This window comes from Neodiprion fabricii, chromosome 4, assembly GCF_021155785.1.
Source record: "Neodiprion fabricii isolate iyNeoFabr1 chromosome 4, iyNeoFabr1.1, whole genome shotgun sequence".
Classification (NCBI taxonomy): Eukaryota; Metazoa; Arthropoda; class Insecta; order Hymenoptera; family Diprionidae; genus Neodiprion; species Neodiprion fabricii.
In genome coordinates, this window is record NC_060242.1 from 14,036,249 (window position 1) to 14,057,653 (window position 21,405).

The 21,405-nt window shown below is 40.0% G+C and overlaps 1 protein-coding gene and 1 long non-coding RNA gene across 2 annotated transcripts in view; both read left to right on the top strand.

Annotated features, from left to right (window-relative positions):
- Positions 1 to 21,405, top strand: part of LOC124179507 (transmembrane protein 8B-like) — a 380,831-nt gene that overhangs the window by 140,647 nt on the left and 218,779 nt on the right. The gene's annotated exons all lie outside the window — the stretch shown is intronic.
- LOC124179515 lies at positions 6,735 to 8,211 on the top strand. The gene is made up of 3 exons (XR_006870083.1): positions 6,735 to 6,859; positions 7,972 to 8,087; positions 8,164 to 8,211. It is a non-coding gene; the product is annotated as an uncharacterized LOC124179515 (long non-coding RNA).

A 21,405-nucleotide genomic window follows, 5' to 3' on the forward strand; every position in this document is an offset into this window, starting at 1 on the left:
ATCAATATGACATCGAGCTACCCGCGTCGATCAGCAACACGTTGAACTCTGGAAGGTTCTGTTTTGATACTGAACAAATTTATGTGCGTTGAAAAATCATAACATATGCATGATGGGGACAAATATGACTTTCAAAATTAAAAATTCAATTTAGAATGTTAGTCTCGCATCGATCCTCCACCTCTTATGAAGAGACACTCAAATAAAGCATAATTATGAGAGCGAATTTACGTCTTCTTGAAAAATATTCATGAATTGAAAGAAGTTGTCAACCAAAAGTCTAAGCTGAACTGAGTGATAAAGAAGTGAGGACGTTTAAATTTTCAAGAAATATAACAAAAGATTTCAAAAAGTTCAAAAATGGATTTCACTAAAATTAACAAAGTTGGAAATATGAAAGAATTTCTCTCAACAAAGAAACTAATAGACCTAGAAATCTTCAGAACGTACAAAGTGACAGGCATCCACAAGGTTCTGTCAACGAGTGGTCACAAATCTCGACGACGCATTCAGCGTCTTCTTACCAACACGGATTGCGAGACTACTCAACGACGATGAGAGCCAATTCCAAAACTTAATACAGACGATGGAACAGAAGCGGTTGCCGTTGAAGTATCTGGATGGTCAATAAAATCAAATTGAATTCAACGATGCAGCAACTTCAGAATAACTTGATAAAAAAATTATCTATACTATGCAAACGTGCCACACAAAAATTGAATTTTTTTCTCCAAGGTTAGTTATCGCTTGTCCACATAACATTGTTGCGTTAAATCGTATTTCTCAACTGAGGTATATTTTTGAATTATTTCTGTTTCCTCGAGTTTAAAAATACTATGCCAAAATAGGCCATACGGTTTATGAAATTCGGTACTGAAATTTCCAAGTTTCTGCTCCTTTTCTTTATTTTTGGTTTTACTTTTGCTGTCAACGTTTCTGATGGCATTGATCTTTGTATATAAGATAGATTGTTATGAAGTCTATATAGAGACGATCTCTGGTTTACCTGCTACATATATTTGACTCACGCAATTTTTATGGTTAGTATTTAAATTTTGATCCAGTCGAATATACGCCAATTGTATGTATTTCCTATATCATCTCAAAAATTTGTTTATCATATAGAATAAATGTTACCCTGAGGAGGGCCACAGTAAGGGCCGAATCGTTGGAAAATATCTTCGTTTCTTCTACGTTTTTCATCGACCTGCATATTCAGGAATTTCAACTAACCAAAACGTAATAACTGTCATGGTGGACTTTTACCGAGCAGGGTACGTGCGGTATTTTGCGGACCATCAAACTGTGATAAAACCCATGCTCTAATTATGGTTATAACCCACCCAAACGGTTTGAGATTTGAAAACGTGTACATTTACTCAAAATCTCTCAATCAGCCAAAATACATGTCTCTTAGATTAGTGCTCGAAAGTGTCAATGGTATAAAGTACTTCCCCTTTAATAAGCATGAGCAAGTCATTGCACTGCACGAGGCGTAATCTAACTCCATCATGGTATTCGATGACGCAGCGTGCGAGAAGCAAGACAACATACGTGCATATTTCTGAATGGGTAGACATCATGCCGTAGACTGTTTTTATCTTTGCCAGACATACGCTCTAATCCCCAAGCATCTCGTGCATAATAACACCAACTTGCTGGTGTTATTCAAACAAGACGAGGTAAATCTGAGGCAAGTTCGGAACGATCATGTGTACACTGATATGCTGTACAAACAGTTTAAAGACTTGTGCATTACATGCTGGAACGGTGACAAGTATGGATTTTTAGTCATCGACAAGGATAGAGAGCTCGACAGTGGTCGATACAGGAAGGGATTTGACAATTTTATGAACATGAGAACGGAATAAAATACAACGTCATTCAAGGAGAAAAAAACAGTATCGTTGCAGAGCTAGTCGTATGAACATGCAGGAAATTCGCGAGGGAAAAAAAGTCTTGCGTCAGATTGCTCAAGCAATTAATGGAATTCGTCATAAGCATAGACTGCTCAAGATGGGAAAAGACTCAATGCAGGAGAAAATTAAGGATGTCTTCAAAGCTGTGGTAACTCCACTGCAGAAATTAGTAAAGGTTACTCGAGGTGTGGAACCAGTAAAAAAAGAAATGAAAGAAGAAGTGAAAGATGAAATAAAGGGTGAGCAGAAGAACGATACCGAATCTGAAGCAGTAGTACAGGCTATAGAGGACCCGTTACTCTTGTCCATAATGCACTAAATTACAGGAGTTATTTTTCTTCATGAATAGGTTCAGTATGACGTACTGAATGTAAATACACAAAATCCTTAGAAAATTTAAGGGCGAAAGTGCCACTATTTTGAGAAAAACCGTTTTGGCCTATATCTCCTCAACCGTGCACTCTAGGCCCAACATAATAATAACCTTTATTGTAGATAATGATATTTCCTATCTTTTTTATTGAGTAACTTTTTTTGTATCACTAACTATTAACAACTTATACGACTGCCAAAATTCATTTATTGACTTTTTGATCAATATCTCCCCGAATAATTGTTTAAATAACGAAATGCTAATAATCTAACTTTTAGATCCACAAATTTCCTACAACTTATACTGGAAACTTTTTTTTGTCATATTGATATTTTCAAAGTTATAATGCGTTAATTTCAAAAATTCTATACCTTGCCAAGGAAAACGCGGACGGAAATATGAGAAAATTGATGTCATTATCCAGGGCCTCATCGATGTTATGTCTGCGAGTGACGATTGCCAATGCAAGCTTCCGAAAATTGTGAAGAAAATTAATTCTGAAGACGTGCTTGATATTCGTACCATGAAAAAATATTTACGAGAAAAACACGGCGAAGAAGTTTCCATCATTGATACTCAAGGTCACGATGCATTCGTTCTTTACAAAAGTAATTCGCAATTCGAACCGAAGGGTGAATTGCATAAAATATAATATGAATTTGAAAAAAATTCCATCAGGTAGTTGCTGTTTTTTGCAGATAAAAAAGTAAATTATTTATTGCTATTTGTCACTTCATCAATATTTTTTGCACATATTTGAAGAATTTTCATCATTATTCTATGCATCCCGCGTTTTTATTAACCTTCCACCCGATAGTGCAACATAGAAAGCGTTATAACTTTGAAAATATTAATATGACAAAAAAAAGTTTCCAGTATAAGTTGTAGGAAATTTGTTGATCTGAAAGTTAGATTGATAGCATTTGGTTGTTTAAACAATTATTCGGGGAGATATTGATCAAAAAGTCAATAAATGAATTTTGGCAGTCGTATAAGTTGTTAATAGTTAGTGGTACAAAAAAAGTTATTGAACAAAAAAGATTAGTGCAGGAAAAAATTCCCTATTGCCTGTACTACAGCAGTCGCTCATGAAACTGCGGGAGAAGACGAAGAGGATGAAACTGTTGTAGAGTCATCCATAGAATTAGAGGATGAATACGCCTCTTGGATAACTCTAGTGGCGCGGATCGGTGGCAGATTCAGGCAACACGTGGACGTGCGAGTGCGGTCAGCTGTACGGTTTACGTATCAATTTAATTAAAAAGTGCTCTCCGAAATAAACAAAAAATGGGTGGTACGAGGTACTGTTGTGTCGTGGATTGCAAAAATACCCAATCGAAAAATCCAGAGTTAACTTTTTATTCGTTTCCGAGGCGAAATTGGGAAATTAGCAAGAGAAATGAGTGGATAAAAGCTGTCAAAAGAATGTAAGTAATATTATAACAATTTGATATGAAGAATTAACGTATTGAAAATATACAAACGTCAGATTTTCTTAAATGTTTTATTTTTATAGTACACCAGATAACAAGCCGTGGCAGCCGAATAAGAACACTCGGATCTGCAGTGCTCATTTTATTGGTGGCAAGCAGTCTAACATAAGGAGATACATCTACATTTTCCATTTGTGTTTTGCATGTATAGATGCAAAGTTCCTGAAAATATATTTTTTTACATTATTATTGAACTATTCATTTATCTCATAATTAATACATACTTCTAATTTCACTTCGTACGGCGGATTATGTACTCTCGTCTGTGGTATTACTTTTCCACCGACGATTTGTTCTCCACTAGCTTCATCATCAATTTCGACGACCTACTGAACATGATGGCTTTGGAATAGTTTATACCCTATAAATGTTTAATTAATTGATCATCGTATTGTTAGTAATACGATAATCCTAAAAATAAATACGTAGTAAACATCACAGTGAATTTGAAAGAATATCTCATATGTTTCGTGCATTTACTTACCTTTCGACACAGATTTTCCGCAAATAAATTCTGCATGGATATTCTGAAATCCACATTTGATGATAGTGTGGCTCATAATATCACTTTTAATTTCGTATTGCACTAAATGAAACAATAATTTAAAACGTGCCGATTTATATGTGAATCATATGTTTACTGGTATGAAAACAACGTCCTTGAGTTGCCGCCGTTAACTGACAGATAGCGTTGCCGTCGTTTCGCCATGATATCCAAGAGGCGTCTTAAGATGTTTGACGATCAACAAAAACAGAACGATTTGGATACTGTTCACGGGTTGTGGAACCTTTCGACTGTCGGACTGATGGTTGGTGACTTGCCAATACGCTCCGAGCATGAATACATTCGCATAGGTGATATGCGGTATCCAAAAACTAAGGGGTTGTTGGAGTTGTTGTTTAAAAAGATGCCAAACATCGCTCACGTTATCTCTGTCAACAAGGAGAAATACAATAATATCGCCCTTGCAACAAACGCTCATAGAAAATACTATAACGCGAAAAAGCTTATTCGACATGCTCGCGATGTAAAATTCAAGTATGTAATTGCAGAGCTGCTCAACATTTCTACGATGAGCAAAGATATATCGTCACAGTCGTTGAAGCGTACGGACAAAGGTGTTCCGCTACCTCAGGCTTGGATTACTCGACAAGGTGTTAAAACAGATTCCATTTTCTGGGACGATGCTAACGAGTCGGTGCCGCGGTGGAACGTCTCCGCTTGTTTATAGCATCTCAAGCGGCTCAGAATACAAGTCACAACAACGAAATAATGACTATTTTCGAAGAATTACGAGAAGCAGGAATCATTTATTAACCAACTCTCATGGCTTTTTCGATCATTTCCGAGATGGCGTCGACGTGTTTGGACGGCAGCTGAATAAAACACCGCTGCAAGCACTTGCGGTCTGCCAGGTGTTGGATTTCAAATAACTTTTGAGGGGCATTATGATATACAAGACAAAAGACTGTGCAATATAGCTGACCCTGTAGAAGAGAACAACGCTGTGAATCTAAAATTTTTACTAGAGAAATTGAATTTTTTGCAAAACCAAATCGTTACCCTTGGTCAATTATTCAAAGTTTTGCAGACCACCACGGAGAAAGCGTTGGATACCTTGCAAATTGTCTTGAAAATAAACAGGAATCGGTTGATACGCAACACCGAAATCATCTCCACGTTGGATAGAAGATTAACAGCATTGCAAAATGAACGAGGAAATGCTAGCGCTGATAACAGAGCTACATAAGCCAGCACGACGAAATTACCAACGTCTTCGTGTAGACATTAGCAGCATCGATGGGACCTGAGAAGATTATTTTGTTACTATGACGTCATATGCAGCGCAAAATAAAGCTTGTAAGTACATGCTTACAGTCATAGATATCTTTGCAAAGTATGCGTGGACTGTACTGATAAAGTGCAAGGCCGCAGATGATATTACAAAGGCAATGTAGTTCTGTGCTCGTCCAAGGACGTGGTCCGAAAAAATGACACGTGGACAGAGGAACGGAATTTGATAACTCAAAATTTGATTCTGTGATAAAACGCTATGAAATTGAATTTCACTCCATGTACAGTAATTTGAAGGCTTCGATCTGTGAACGCTTTAATCGTACGCTAAAAAGCAAAACGTGGAGGCAATTGAGCCTGTAAGGAAGCTATAAATGGTTGGACATCTTATCTTACTTGATATTAGCTTACATCAACACCCAACACCGAACCATATGAATGAAGCTAAAGGATGTCACCGTTGAGAACGAAAGGCTATTATTGCGTCGAGCATACGTTGGGCATCGAGCAGTACCTACCAATCCACCAAAGTTCAAAACTGTTGACAAAGTTCGAATCAGTCAATTCAAAAACATCTTCGTGAGAGGTTACACTCTCAATTGGACGACGGAGATATTCACAAGCAGTCAAATAGAAAATACCACCCCGGTAACGTAGAAGCTCAAAGACTATCGAAATCAACCAATCGCTGGCAACTTTTACGAACAGGAGCTCCTCAAGGTGAAATACCCGGACGTCTATATGGTGGAGACGGTGGTCAAGAAGTGTAGAAAAAAAATATACCAGGACAATCTCTAGAAACTATACAGTCAATGCGCATGCGCGAGTTTCATCGGCTGATCGGGCAGGCTGGGCAATCTGAATTTCAGTTGTCATACTCTGTTTGTGGCGGCGGTGTAGTTCATACGAATTTTTGAGGTTAGAATGTCAAACAGTCGAGGTAGTGACTCGGAAAGTTGATTCTTCAAAGAACGGTCGGAATTTGATGCTAATGTTCTTGGAAGATTGGCTTTAGTTGACTGAAATAAAAAAACTGTTTGAATATTGGGTGCTTGGAAAAAACGCATCAGGTAGGTGCGAACACCTTATTTGATAGTTTTTATTATTTCGTACATTAGAAATAACAATGAAATGTTTTTCTATCAACAGGTGATACGGTCAAAATAATCACATCTCTGATATTCACTTTTATCTGCCTATTCAATTTATCACACGTACAAAGATCATAGCCACTTTCAAGCAACTAAGCAACTTTCTCACTCTCTTGTAATTTCAGGTGGTAATATTGAATTTTATCACTTTTGAAAATTAGACATTAAACCGAGCGTTCAAGAAAATTAAATATCTTACTATCTGTAATAGACCTGTGAATCTTTTTGTTTCAAAAATAGTTCAACATAATTCACCAATAGTCGATAGTCAATGTATTTTTTCCGATCAATAAATTATTGCTACTACTATGAAAAGTTTTCCAATGATTATCAGAGTTCATTTCGCAAATGTCCAATGAAATTCGATTGAATGAATAAAGGGAACCTAATACTCAAATTGAAAATTCAAGTAATATCTGAGTTATTGAAATGATTTCTGTATTTCATGTTAGTACGGTTCGAAACAAAGAAGATCTGATCGAATGCGTAAAACTCAGGAACGTAGATCATATCCTGTGACACAAGTTGAAAATCAACTTTCTCAAAACAGGCCTTAACGTCACAATAAGCTTCAAGGACAATCATGTTTTAGAGTAATGTCAGAACATTATTACGATGATATTGACTTATCGGATTGAAGATTGTGTCCCTTGTTCCATCGAAATAAATAAATATCTGATTTTCAACGAAGTTCATGAAAATTTTTTTCCAAATAATGTAAGCCGATACAATATCTTGATCATAGTCCTCCGAACATCACCTTGTAACAAGGATATTTGGAAAGAGTCCCTGTGTTGCAGAAACCATTATAAAATTCCTGGTTTTCAATTCGTGCCACTGAATAACTTCGGCGTTTCAGATCCATTTCCAATCTTAGGATGACATTTTTTTTGTTCTAGACAATCCTAACATAAAATGGAGAAATAATTGCGGTGAATGGAGATTCACGAGCTTTCAGTCTCAGCGTAGGACCCTGTAAAATATGTGAAATTGAATTTGGTGGTCACCTATCGATAAATTGCATTGTAATAAAAGAGTTGGCGAATGAGTAAATCCTATAGCAGACCAAGTGATTATTTGCAAAGTAACGTGTACTAGTAAGCGAATGCATTATTCACACTTGACTGGGTATCCACGAGACCGAAGCAAGGGTGATAACTGCATCAAGCTAGCCAGATGACACCGTCAACTAAGATTAACTTTGAATACATTTTTAACTGAAGTTATTGAACATTTCTAGATTTGGATCGGTTCAGTTTGCCTAGCAAAATTCAACCCTACAATCTAATCGAGAACTTGAAAGACTATTTATCTATATTTAATGCCAAGGAGAGTAAAAGTAAGCCTCAGAATGAGGTACCAAATTAAATGGTATAAAATTTGAAAAAATAATGCTGGTCACTGATAATGCTTGAATTATAATGGTGCACAGAGTGATTCCTCGGTAGAATGAATTGGCAGCAACGGTTATGTAACAAACTTATCGCTATTGGCTCAATCGAAGCGGAATGATAGAATATTCAGCCACTATGATCTGTAGTGTATCCCGCTCTTCAATTCTGCCTTAACTGATGTTGAGAAGGTGGCGATGGCCTGATGAAATTCACTCTGGCACCTGATGTCTGACAGAACAACCAGGTTTGATGGTTGTAATGGTTGCACCGCTCGAGAAACCATGATCCTTGCCACCTAAACGTTTTGACCATCAGGTGAGGCATGATCCTCCTCATGTTATTCAAAGTTTAAACTTCGAACCTGCTAAAAAAAAAACTAATTTTATCATTGAATCCATGTTAAAATATTGTAATTGTCAAAGATCATGTAATTAGAAATTTACCTACATGCTTCCATGCCTGACAAATTTAGTCCCGCTTTGACAATAAATTATTTAGTACCTGAAAATATTGAAAACTATTATTATCAGACAGGATCTTTTGGTATTTTTGGATACAACTAATTTCCAATGAAATGCACAAAACATAAATCGTTGGTGAGACGCATTTTTAATTTTATATAAATGAAGAATCTGCTCTCAATAAACGTTGTTTTCACTTACCTACCTCTGTTTGTCCAGACTCCCACTTGTTAACCCTTTCGGTACGAACGCATTCTACCTCGTACGTCCGTACTTGCGGAACAACTGCAAGCGCCCGTCAGACGCACAATACCACGCTATCTTACGCAGAGCGAGTGCAGTCGCTCGTGAAAAAAATGCTTAAAAATTTATGACATAATGTTGGGTTACCAAGGTCACCGTTCGTACATAACAAGCGTCAAATGTTGAGTTACCATGGTCACCGCTCGTACAGAGCAAGCGTCAGGCGTTGGGTGACTACAGTCACCGATAGGGCCAAAAGGGTTAATGACATTTCACGTTGAATTTCAGATTTCTTCTTTCAATAAATAACATTCAATTTCTGTGTCATTTGATATTTTTTTTTTCGTTGAATTCTTTATTGCGTGGGTTGAATGTCTTCCGATATCTACCACGGTATTGCTGAAAGATACTATTCTTCTGAGACAATTCACGCTACGTAAAAATAAGCAGCAACATAACCTCAATCCACGACTTCCGTTTCCGTTTTGAATGTGAGTGACAGGTGTGCGAAAGAGTGCGAGAGACTAGGCGAGAATTTAGCAGGATAGCAAAGGTGAGGAGAAAAGGAAATAGGGCAGAGAAGGAGCGTGAAAGACATAGACGGGAGGTCGGGTGAAGGGAATAGGGAGGCAGGGATAGAAGGGAAGGGCGGGTGAAGAAGAAAGAAGGGGGAGAGTTTTGAGGTTAGGCAGAAAGAGCAGGCGGACGGCAACGATTCGGGTAAGATAGAAATAGGCAGTGACACCGAGGGAGTAAGAAGGGGGATAGAGTAGACAGGTAGGCGGCGGATAGATAAGGCAGGGGGCGGTGAAGGAGAGAAAGAGTATGAGTAACGCGGGTGGCCAAAAAGAAGGGGCGAACAGGGAAGAGGAGGAGAAAAAGAAAGGTAGGTCGGGGGCAGTAGCAGCGTTAGTGAGGGATAGGAGGCATAGCCTAGGATCGGCGACGGTGCTAGACTTATGGAAGAGAAAGCGGGAGGAGGAAGGGGAAAAAGGGGGGGAGGAGGTGGACGAGTTGCAGGAAAGAGAAAGAGTATTTGGGAAAAGCAGGAAAGTGCACCGGTCGCCGGAGGGTAAGACAGGGGAGGAAGGGAAGGCAGAGGGAGGGGGTATACAAGATATGCTAAGGTTGATTAGGAAAGAGCTAAAGATAGGTCTAGAGGAGGTCAAAGGGCAGGGAAGGGGGATCAGGGAAGAAATGGAAAAGATGAAAGGCGAAATGACTAGAAGGGAAGAGCAGTGGAAAGTAGAGAGGGGGGAGATGAAGGAAATGATAAGGGATCTAGGTAAAAGACTAGAAGAGGTAGAAGAGCGGAGAGGGGGGGAGATGGAAAGGGTCAAGGAGAGGCTGTTAGAATTAGAAAAGAAGAGTGCAGAAGGAGGGGGAGAAAGGCAGGTACAGGGGAATGCGGAAGTGGCGCAGGTAACAATAGATAGATTAAAAGAGATGGAGTGGGCCATAGAGAGGAAAGAAAGGGAAGAAAGAAGGGGAAATATAGTAGTGAGAGGAGCGAGACTTGAGAAGGGAAGAGAAAAGGCAGAGTTGAAAAAGATTTTGCAGCTGATAGGGGTAGAGGTCGAGGTAAAGGATATGTGGGAGATAGGCGCGAAAAAGGAGGGAGAAAAGGGGATATGTATAGCAAGACTAGGAAATGGGGAGCAAAAGAGGCAGGTAATGGGAAGAAAAAGCCTACTCAAAGGGAGAGAGGAGAGAATAGACGAGGATCTCACCTGGACAGAGAGAAGAATGAAATGGAAGTTGAGGGAGATGGCAGCTATTGAGGAGAGAAGGGGAAACAGAGTAAGAATGGGATATGCAAAGATCTGGATAGAAGGGAAAATGTGGAAGTGGGATGAGATAGGAGAGGTGCTTAGGGACGGTACAGGGAGAGCGAGGGAAGGGTGGCAAAGGGAGGGGAGGGGAAAAGCAGGGGAAAGCGATAGGGAAAGGTCAGCAAGCGAGGAAAGACAAGAGGAAAGTATAGAAGCACAGGAAAGGGTACGTAGGGAAAGGCAGCCGGGGGAATGGGTAGTGGGGGGGACAGAGGCAGGTGGGGAGGGAGATAAGGAGGAGAGAAAGGGGAGTAGGCGAGACAGAAAGGGAGGGGTGGAAAGTAGCTTTTTGGAATGTGGCGGGGCTCGCGAGAAAGGATGAAGATTTCTGGAGGGGGCTAGGGGAGTGGGATGTAATATTTCTAATGGAGACATGGATAGAAAAGAAGGGGTGGGAAAGGATTAGAAATAAGCTACCAGTAGGGTATAAATGGGAAGTGCAGTATGCGGTTAGAAAAAATAGGAAGGGAAGAGCAATAGGCGGAATGCTGTCAGGGGTAAGAAGGGAGATAGTAAGTGGGGAGAGAGGGAGGGAAGAGGTAGAAGAGGGCATGATAGCAAGGAAAATAAGTGTAGAGGGGGAAAAATGGGTAGTAGTAGGAATATACGTAAATGAGGACCTAAAAGAGAAGATAGGGGAATGGAAGGAGCGGGCAGAAGAGATAGAGGGAGGGGTAAAAGTGTTAGTGGGGGGTGATTTTAATGCCAGGACAGGGCAGGAGGGGGGAGGATGCTGGGGAGAAGGAGAGGAGGAGAGTAGGAGTAGGAAATCAAAGGACAGGAAAATAAACTCGGAAGGTAGGCAGATGGTGCAATTTTTAGAGGAGACAGGATGGGCAATAATAAACGGGAACATAGAGGGGGATGAGGAGGGGGAATTTACGTATGTAGGAGGGGCAGGGGTGACAGTGATAGACTACGCTATAGGAGACATCGAGGTGAGGGATAGGGTCAAAAAGATAGAGATCGGGGATAGCGTTGACTCGGATCATCACCCGGTAATAGTGTGGTTAAGGGGGGCAGTGGCTAGGACAAGGAAGGAAAAAAGAGTAGGGGGAACTAGTAGAGGAGACTGGACGGAGGAGAGTAGGATGAGGTTTAGAACAGAAGTCAAGTGGGAGGGGATAGGAGAAGTGGATGTAGGGAAAGAGATAGAGAAAAGAATAAGGGAGTTTCGACGAGCCCTAGATGTAGGAGGGAGGGGGAGGGAAGCGAAAAAGGGATGGTGGGATGAGGAATGTAGGCGAAAAAAAGCGGAAGTTAGGCAGAGTCTAAGGAAATGGAGAAAGGGGGAGGGGAAAGGGGACGCGTATAGAAAGGGAAGAAGGGAATATAATAGGCTATGCGAGGAGAGAAATAAGAAAGAAAATGAGGGATTCATAAAAGAAGCAGCGGAAGCAAAGACAGAAAGCAAGATATGGGAGATAGTTAATAGGGAAAGAAAGAAGTGGAAGAGGGTGAATGAAGAAATAGGAGATCAGGAGTAGAGGGAGTATTTCATGGGATTATTAGGCGGGGTAGAAAGCAAGGTAACAGAAGGCGGGGAGTCGGTAAATAGGAAGGGGGACGGGGAAGGGGAGCTGCAGAGGGAAGAGATTAAAAAGGTGATAGGAATACTGAGGGATGGAAAGGCACCAGGGGATGATGGAATAGTTAGCGAGGTATGGAGGTATGGGGGGGAAGAAATGGAGCAGTGGATATGGAAAACATGTAACAGAGTTTGGGTGGGGGAGGGCTGGCCAGAGGATTGGAGGAAGGGATTGATAGCGCCGATAGTGGAGAAGGGGGAGGGGAAAAGGGTAGAAGAGTATAGGGGGGTGACTTTGATGCCAACTCTATATAAGGTGTATGCGATGGCATTAGCGGATAGGTTAGAAAGAGAGGTAGAAGAAAAGGGCTTGATACCACAAAACCAAACGGGTTTCAGAAAAGGCATAGGCACCATTGACAATATATATGTACTGAATTATTTGATCAATAGGCAGGTGGGAAAGGATAAGGGAAAGATGGTGGCGTTCTTTGTGGATCTGAAAGCGGCTTTCGATTCAGTGAACAGGAAGGTGCTCTGGGAGACTATGGAAAGGAGAGGGGTGAGGGAAGGGCTAAGGGTAAGGATAGAGGAAATTCACAAGGAAACAAAGAGTCGAGTAAGGAGCGGGGGAAAGCTAGGAGAGGCGTTTTGGACAGCGAGGGGGGTAAGGCAGGGATGTCCGCTCAGTCCGCATGTGTTCAACCTGCTGCTGGCGGACTTAGAAGAGGAAATGGGGAGAGGGAGAAGGGTTGGGGGGGTGGAGTTAGCCGGCGGCAGGGTATGCACTTTAGCTTATGCGGATGATATAGTGTTACTAGCGGAAAGTGAAGAGGAAATGGAGGTAATGATTAGGAAGTTAGAAAGGTATATGGATAGGAAAAGGCTGACGGTGAATGTAGGGAAATCAAAGATTATAAGATTTAGGAAAGGAGGCGGTAGAAGGAAAAACATGGATTGGAGATGGAAAGGGAAAAGGATAGAGGAGGTGAAAGAGTTCAGGTATTTAGGGTATAGAGTAAAGTGCAATGGGGGACAGGAAGCACAGGTGAAAGAGAGAGTACGGAAGGCAGGGGTAGTAATGAGGCAGGTATGGGGAATAGGAAAAAGAAGGTTTGGGAGGGATTGGGAAAAAAGGATTTGGTTATTTGACAGGCTAGTATGGACTGTAATAGAGTATGCATCGGAGATATGGGGCGGAGGGAGTGGAGGGCGGTCGAGGCGGTACAGGATAGATTTTTGAGATGGACATTAGGAGTGGATGGGAGAACACCGGGATATCTAGTAAGGGAGGAACTACAGAGGGAGAAACTAAGGATTAGGGCAGGGAGAAGGGCATGGAATTTTGAAAGGAAGCTGGAGAGAGGGGAGGGTAGCGAGTTAGCTAGGAGATGCTGGGAAGAGATAAGGGACAAGGCAGAAGCTGGGTGGCAGGGATCGAGGTGGGAAAGAGAAAGGGAAAGTTTCTTTGCGGAAAGGGGAGCAGAGAGTAGAGAAGTAGTCGCGAGAAGGGAGAGGGGCGAGATGGAGTTTAGGGAAATAGAGGAGAGAGAGAGGGAAGAACAGAGAAAAGAGAGGTGGGAGAAAATAAGGGAATCGAGGTACAACAGATGGTACAGGCTAGTGAAAGGAGAAGAGATACCAGGATATCTGGGAAAGGGATGGGGAGAAAGCAGGTGGATAAGGGTGGCAAGATTTAGGTTAGGAAGCGAGATGAAGGAGGCAAGGTACTGGGAAAAAGAGGAAAAGAGAAGGTGTAGGGTGTGCGGGGGGGAGGAGGAAACATGGGAGCACGTATGGGAAAGGTGCGTAGGCTGGGATAGAAGGGAGGAAAGCTGGCTGGAGGTGGTGAGGGAGATGTTTGGTGAGGAGGGGGGGGGGGGGGGGGAGAAGTCTGGATGAGAGAATTGGAAAGGATCAGGGATGTACAAGAGAATGAAAGAGTGAGAGATGAATGGGAAATGGAAGTCGATTAGGATAAGGACGAATTAGGGAATAGAATGAGGTAAAATAGGATAAGGTTAGGTAAAGATAAGGATAAAAAGTAAGAAAAGGATAAGAGGGAAAGTAAGGGAATGGCAAGGCAATGGCACAGGACACAGGCAATTAGAAATTGAGTAAGGATAAGGTAGGAAGTAAGAATTAGGGTAAGAATAGGTTAAGAAAACATGTAATAAAAAAAAATATTGTAAAGGAAGAGGAAAAGGGAAGTCCTTGTAACCCCAAGGGGAACAATAAAGATTACATACATATATACATAACCTCAATCCACGGCTTTACGCGGGAGAGATTTACAGCTTTTGTTTTATTTCCTGTACGTTGGCACTCTGCTCAGCAGACGAAAACATCGTCGAGGGGCGATTTCACCAACCAATGAGATTGCAGTCTTTGGCGCATGCGCATTGACTGTATAGTTTCTAGAGATTGTTCCGGTATGTGAAATGGTTAGGTTTGACAGTACACACAACAATTGGACAGATAAATCTAATATGTGATATAGTGGATTGAAATAAATGAAAATTTCTGAAATTTTCGTTGAGGAAAAAAAAATAAATGTGCATCTTTTATTCCACAGATATATATTCGTAGAACATTCTTCACTTACATCTTATACCGGGACAATCTCTTGAAACTATACAATGCACATGCGCCAAATAAGTCAATCTCATTGGTTAGTGAAATCGCCCCTCGACGATGTTTTCGTCTGCTGAGCAGGGCGCCAACGTACACGAAATGAAACAAAAGCTGTAAGTCTCTCACGCGTAAAGCCGTGGATTGAGGTTATGCTGCTGTTTATTTTCAAGTAGCGTGAATTGTCTCAGAAGAATAGTATCCTTCAGTGATACCGTGATCGATATCGGAAGACATTCAACCGACGCAATAAAGAATTCAACGAAAAAAACAAATATCAAATGACACAGAAATTGGGTGTTATTTATTGAAAGAAAAAATCTGAAATTCAACGTGAAATGTCATTAACAAGTGGGAGTCTGGACAAACAGAGGTAGGTGAGTAAAAACAACGTTTATTGTGAACAGATTCTTTATTTACATAAAATTGAAAATGGGTCTCATTAACGATTTATGTTTTATGCATTTTATTGGATATTAGTTGTATCCAAAAATACCAAAAGATCCTGTCTGATAATAATAGCTTTTAGTATTTTCAGGTAGGAAATAATTCATTGTCAAAGCGGGACTAAATTTGTCAGGCACGGAAGCATGTAGGTAAATTTCTAATTACGTGATCTTTGACAATTACAATATTTTAACATGGATTCAATGATGAAATTCGTTTCCTTTTTCAGCAGGCTCAAAGTTTAAACTTTGATCACACGAGGAAAATTATGCCTTACCTGATGGTCAAAATGTTTAGGTGGCAAGGATCCTGGTTTCTCGAGCGGTGCAATCATTAGATCCATCGAACCTGGTTGTTCCGTCAGACATCAGGTGCCAGAGTCAATTTTACCAGGCCATCGCCACCTTCTTAACATCAGTTGAGGCAAAATTGAAGAGCGGGATATACTACAGATCATAATGGCTGAATATCCCATCATTTTCTTTGATCGAGCCAATAGCGATAAGTTTGTTACTCAACCGTTGCTGCCAATCCATTCTACCGAGGAATCATTCTGTGCCCCATTGTAATTCGAGCATTATTATTGACCAGCATTGTTTTTCAAACTTCATACCATTCAATTTGGTATCTTATTTTGACGCTTACTTTCACTCTCTTTCGCATCTGAATTCAGATGAATAGTTTTTCAAGTCCTTAATTGGATTGTGGGGTTGAATTTTGCTAGGCAAACTGAATTAATCTAAATCTAGAATTGTTAAATAACTTCCGTTGAAAATGTCTTTAAATTCAATCTCAGTTGATGGTGTCATCTGGTTAGCTAGTTGCACGATAAATCAAAACCAAGTTCAATTTTACACTCTTTATAAGGTCCTACGCTAGGACTGAAAGCTTGTGAATCGCCATTCACCGCAATTATTTCTGCATTTCATGTTAGCATTGTCTGGAGCGAAAAAAAATCTCATTTTGAGATTGGAAATGAAACCTGAAACGCAGAAATTATTCAGTAGCACAAATTGAAAACCAAGAATTTTATAATGGTTCCTGCAACAAAGGGACTCTTCCCAAATATCCTTGTTACAAGGAGATGTTCAGAGGACTATGAACAAGATATTGTATCTGATTACATCATTTGGAAAAAAATCTTAATGAACTTCGTTGAAAATTAGATATTCATTTATTTTGATGGAACAAGGGACACAATCTTGAATCCGATAAGTAAATGTCCTCGTAATAATGTTCTGACATCACTCTAAAACATGATTGTCCTTGAAGCTAATTGTGACGTTGAGGCGCATTCTGAGAGAGTTAATCTTTAAGTTGTATCACAGGATGTGATCTACGTTCCTGAGTTCCACGCTTCCGATTAGATTTCCTTTATTTCGAACCACACTAACATGAAATACATCAATTATTTTGATAACTCTGATATTACTTGAATTTTTAATTTGGATATCAGGTTCCCTTCATTTATTTAATAAAACATCATTGAAAATTTGCGAAATGAACTCTGATAATTATTAGAAAATTTTTAATAGTAGTACCAATAATTTATTGATCGGAAAAAATACATCGACTATCGACTATTTGTGAATTTTGTTGAACTATTTTCGAGAAAAAAAAAGATTCACAGTTCTATTACAGATAGTGAGATATTTAAATTTCTTGATCTCTCGGTTTAATGTCTCATTTTCAAAAGTGATGAAATTTAATATTATAGCCTGAAATGACAAGAGAGTGAGAAAGTTGCTTAGTTGCTCGGAAATGACGACGATCTTTGTACGTGTGATAAATTGAGTAAGCAGATAACAGTGAATATTAGATATGTAATTATTTCGGCCGTATCACCTGTTGATAGAAAAAAATTTCGTTGTTATTTCTAATAATAAAAGTCATCAAATGAAGTGTTCGCACCTACCTGCTGCGTTTCTTCCAAGCACCCAACATCTGAACATATTTCTTCTTTCAGTCGAATAAAGCCAATTTTTAAAGAGCATTAGCATGAACTTTCCGAGTCACTACCTCGACTGTTTGAGATTCTAACCTCAAAAATTCGTATGAACTACATCGCCGCCGGGAACAGAGTTTGACAGCTGAAACTCGGAGTGGCCAGCCTGCCCGAGCAGCCGATAAAACTCGCGCATGCGCATTGTATGTATAGTTTCAAAAGATTGTCCCGGTATACGGGCTATTCCGCGTCAACCGGATCAGTCATCTCTCAGATATTTTTTTAATTTGGCATGTGGATTGTGTGGGAGGAGTTAGATTTTTGTGCCAAAGCGTGAATCTCATAATGCAAAATTCGATTTTTTATTAACAATAAAAAATTAGACTCCCATTTTTTTTAAAAATTCATAACTTTGGCAAAAAATTTGATACAATATATTTTTTTTCTTCAAATTACGCGGAAAGCTTCATGGAATTAAAAAAAAAATACGAAATGTTGAAAAAAAGTTGTTATCAATTGTTTATTTAACAATTAATTTTTCAAAGATTTTTAAAACAGTGACTGACACGATCAAAAAATTTTTTTTGAATTCTGACATGTTCATCAAACTGTACTTCAACCTGTGAATCAATTCCAGAGGGGTGTTTTTCTTCGTTTTCGAGTTAAAAATCATTGAATGTGTCGATGCGCATGAAATTGCGGCGCGCCGAGTCTCTACGTAATGGTGGGCGGCCGGTTGCCGTCCACCGCTACCCCACGGTGGCGTCGCAGCGTTATCTTAGAGTCATTTGCACGATGTAGGACATGATTGAAGAATCTGAAAAAAATACTGTACCTGTACAAGGCCTGCTTAAAGCGATAAGTGAAGTTTCAGGAATGTGTTTTCACCGTTTTTTTATTACAGAGATTCAAAATAACGGTTACACACCATGAAAGGGCGCATAAATGATATTAATTACATAACTTGCTACTTATTTTAAAATAAAAACACATTCTTGAAACTTCACTTATCGCTTTGAGCAGGCCTTGTGAAGGTACAGTATTTTTTTCAGATTCTCCAATCGTGTCCTACGTCGTGAAAATGACTGAAATAACCCTGCGACGCCACCGCGGTGTAGCGGTGGACGGCAACCGGCCGCCCGCCATTACGTAGAGACTCGACGCGCCGCAATTTCATGCGCATCGACACCTTTAATGATTTTTGACTCGAAAACGAAGAAAAACACCCTTCTGGAATTGATTCACAGGTTGTAGTACAGTTCAAGGAACATGTCAGAATTTTAAGAAAATTTTTTGATCGTGTCAGTCACTGTTTTAAAAATCTTTGAAAAATTAATTGTTAAATAAACAATTGATAACAACTTTTTTTTAACATTTCGTATTTTTTTTTAAATTCTATGGAGCTTTCCGCGTAATTTGAAAAAAAAAATGTATTGTATCTAATTTTTTGCCAAAGTTATGAATTTTTGAAAAAAATGGGAGTCTAATTTGTTATTGTTAATAAAAAATCGAATTTTGCATTATGAGATTCGCGCTTTGGCACAAAAATCTAACTTCTCCCACACAATCTACATGCCAAATTAAAAAAAATATCTGAGAGATGACTGATCCGGTTGACGCGGAATAGCCCATACATATATGTCGGAGAAGAATAAAGAGGATATATCATTTAGTGAATTCGAAACTTGAACTTTGAATGAGTTCGCTGTATCGAGCGTCAAGCGTTATTCATCATGCTATGAATATAGAACAAACAAATGGTTTGTTTATAACAACGCTTGGATGAAATCAACAGTCACGGTCAAGCGGGCGAATCGACCGAACCTGATGAGATCATCGCGCTTTTACAATGAGGAATCCTTGACATGCCAATCCTTCATCCTCTCCGCCTTTCCGAGGCTTCACCCCGACATCAAAAGTGAGATCAGAATCTGCTTCCCACCGAGAAGAGGAGCGTGACGACGAAAAATGGCAATTGCTTTTGCAACAGCAGCAAAACAATTCCATGCTTATTATCGAGGCAATGAAGAAACCTACTGAGACGAAAATCGAATTACCTGAATTCGACCCAGAAAAGGTGATCCATACTCGAGCATGGATTCGAACGGCTGACATGTGTATGTCAAAACATCCGCTGAAAAGAGCGTCGCTCATGAACGCCTTGAGCCGTACGATGAAAGGAGAGGCATTATCTTGGCTGACCCAAAACGTATTTGCCGGAATAAATTGGAACGAGTTCGAAGAAATATTCTTCCAAAGATTTGAATGCCCGGAAACTCTCGCTGCTTTCTTAATGAATCTCAGTCAAGGAAGGACAAAGGAAGGAGAATGTATCGCCGCTTATTAGAAATTGAGACAAGGAATAAATTGCAAAAACAATTTAAGGCAGTATATTACCTAAAGAGGCAAAACTCGGAACTTCACACAGAACAACGACAGACCGAAGCCAAACGATTAAACGAAAAATCGGCTACCATCCATGTGAAATGTTTCACTTGTGGGAAGATCGGGCATGAATCATCTGTGTTCTATCTTAGAAAAGAAGAAAATTTCGAGAAAAATGCAGCACCAAATGCGTGACAGAGAGAAGCATCCACAAGCAGTGACACGAGGAAGCCTATAACCTGCTTCAAGTGCAAGGAACCTGGGCATTATTCTTTGCAATGTCCTGGAATAAATAAGAAGTCATCGTCAGGATGCTCCAACGGATCGGATATGAAACAACGAATGGATATTTGCGGAGTGAATTCACCTTCTGGGATTTTGAGGCATTTAGGTAAGCAGTTTTTATTTGATTTTGATTCCGGAGCCTAATGTTCTTCAATGAAAGAATCAGTGTCGTCAAAGTCGAAAAGACTCGATAATATCGTCACTATGCCTAGAACTGGACTAACAAGTGTCCATAGTACTTTGCAAATTCTTACCACAGTAAACATTGACAACATTGCCCTAGAAATTTTTTTTCATGTTCTGCCAAGTCATTAGTGGAGTAGTGATATTTCGATTGGTCGTGAAGTTTTGAGCCAGGGTTTGAACGAGCTCGTATTTTGTAACGAATTAAAATTAAAGCCTGAAATCCGTGTCGATGGTTGCAAAATTGGGGAATCAATTGGAGTAAATTTCGACAAAATTGAAACTGACATTCCTTTCGAATCGAAAGAACGGTTGCGCTCAGTTTTGCAAGGATTTGGGATGTATTTTATAACTTGCACACCAAAGAAACCTGCTAAAACGGAACCCATGCAAGTAGTATAGCAATGGGGGTTCCACACGCAGATTCCTGTTACCGACACTTACCGACATTCTCCCCAGACTCAAACCCTTTTCCGCGATGACGTCACAGTCTGTCGTACCGACTTGAGGTCAAAACCGTGCAACCTTACCGACAGTTGTATCGTTCGACGGTAAAAATCGCACTGCTTTACCAACAATTCTTATCGGTCAAAGATCAAAATCGTGCTATTTTACCGACAATCTTACCGACCCAAGGTCAAAGTCTTTATGTAGTACTCGTCTGCCAACGGTAGAGGGTGCAGCGGGGGCGAGAACTTTTTTACAGTCCTGCATTCTTTTCCCACGATGGGACTGCTGATGTGTAATATTAATCACTCCAAATTCCTTTCCCACGGTAGGACTGCTGATGTGTAACATCAACCACCCCCACATTCTTTTCCCACGTTATCAACCACGTGACATTCCAAAATTAATAGTTCCGAGAATTGTTTTTTATCAACTCGGATATCGCTGATGTGTAACATCAACCACCTCACATTCCTTTCCCACGTTATCAACCACGCGAAATTCGAAAATTAATGGTTCTGAGAATTGTTTTGCACTGCCTCGGATGCCGGTTTGATATCAACCACGTGACATTCTTTTTGGCTTGTCATTGTCGTGTAAACTCAACGATGAATTTTAAACAGGTTCAGTCAAGACCAGAGTGCAAGGTCGACCGATAACTGCGGTAGTATACATTTAGAGCCAAGGATCTGCGGTGTTGGGTTACTATGGCTCTAGGAATGCAAACATAACTCGGTTTGAGTACAGCTCGGTCAAGGATGAAGAGCAAGGTTGAATCATACATGAGCTTCGTATTGGAAGAAAATTCCCTTTTAAGAGCTAAGGTGAAGGTGAAGGTGTGAAAGAATGTCATAAATATTCTTTAAAAAACAGTTTTATTGAGTACAATTTTT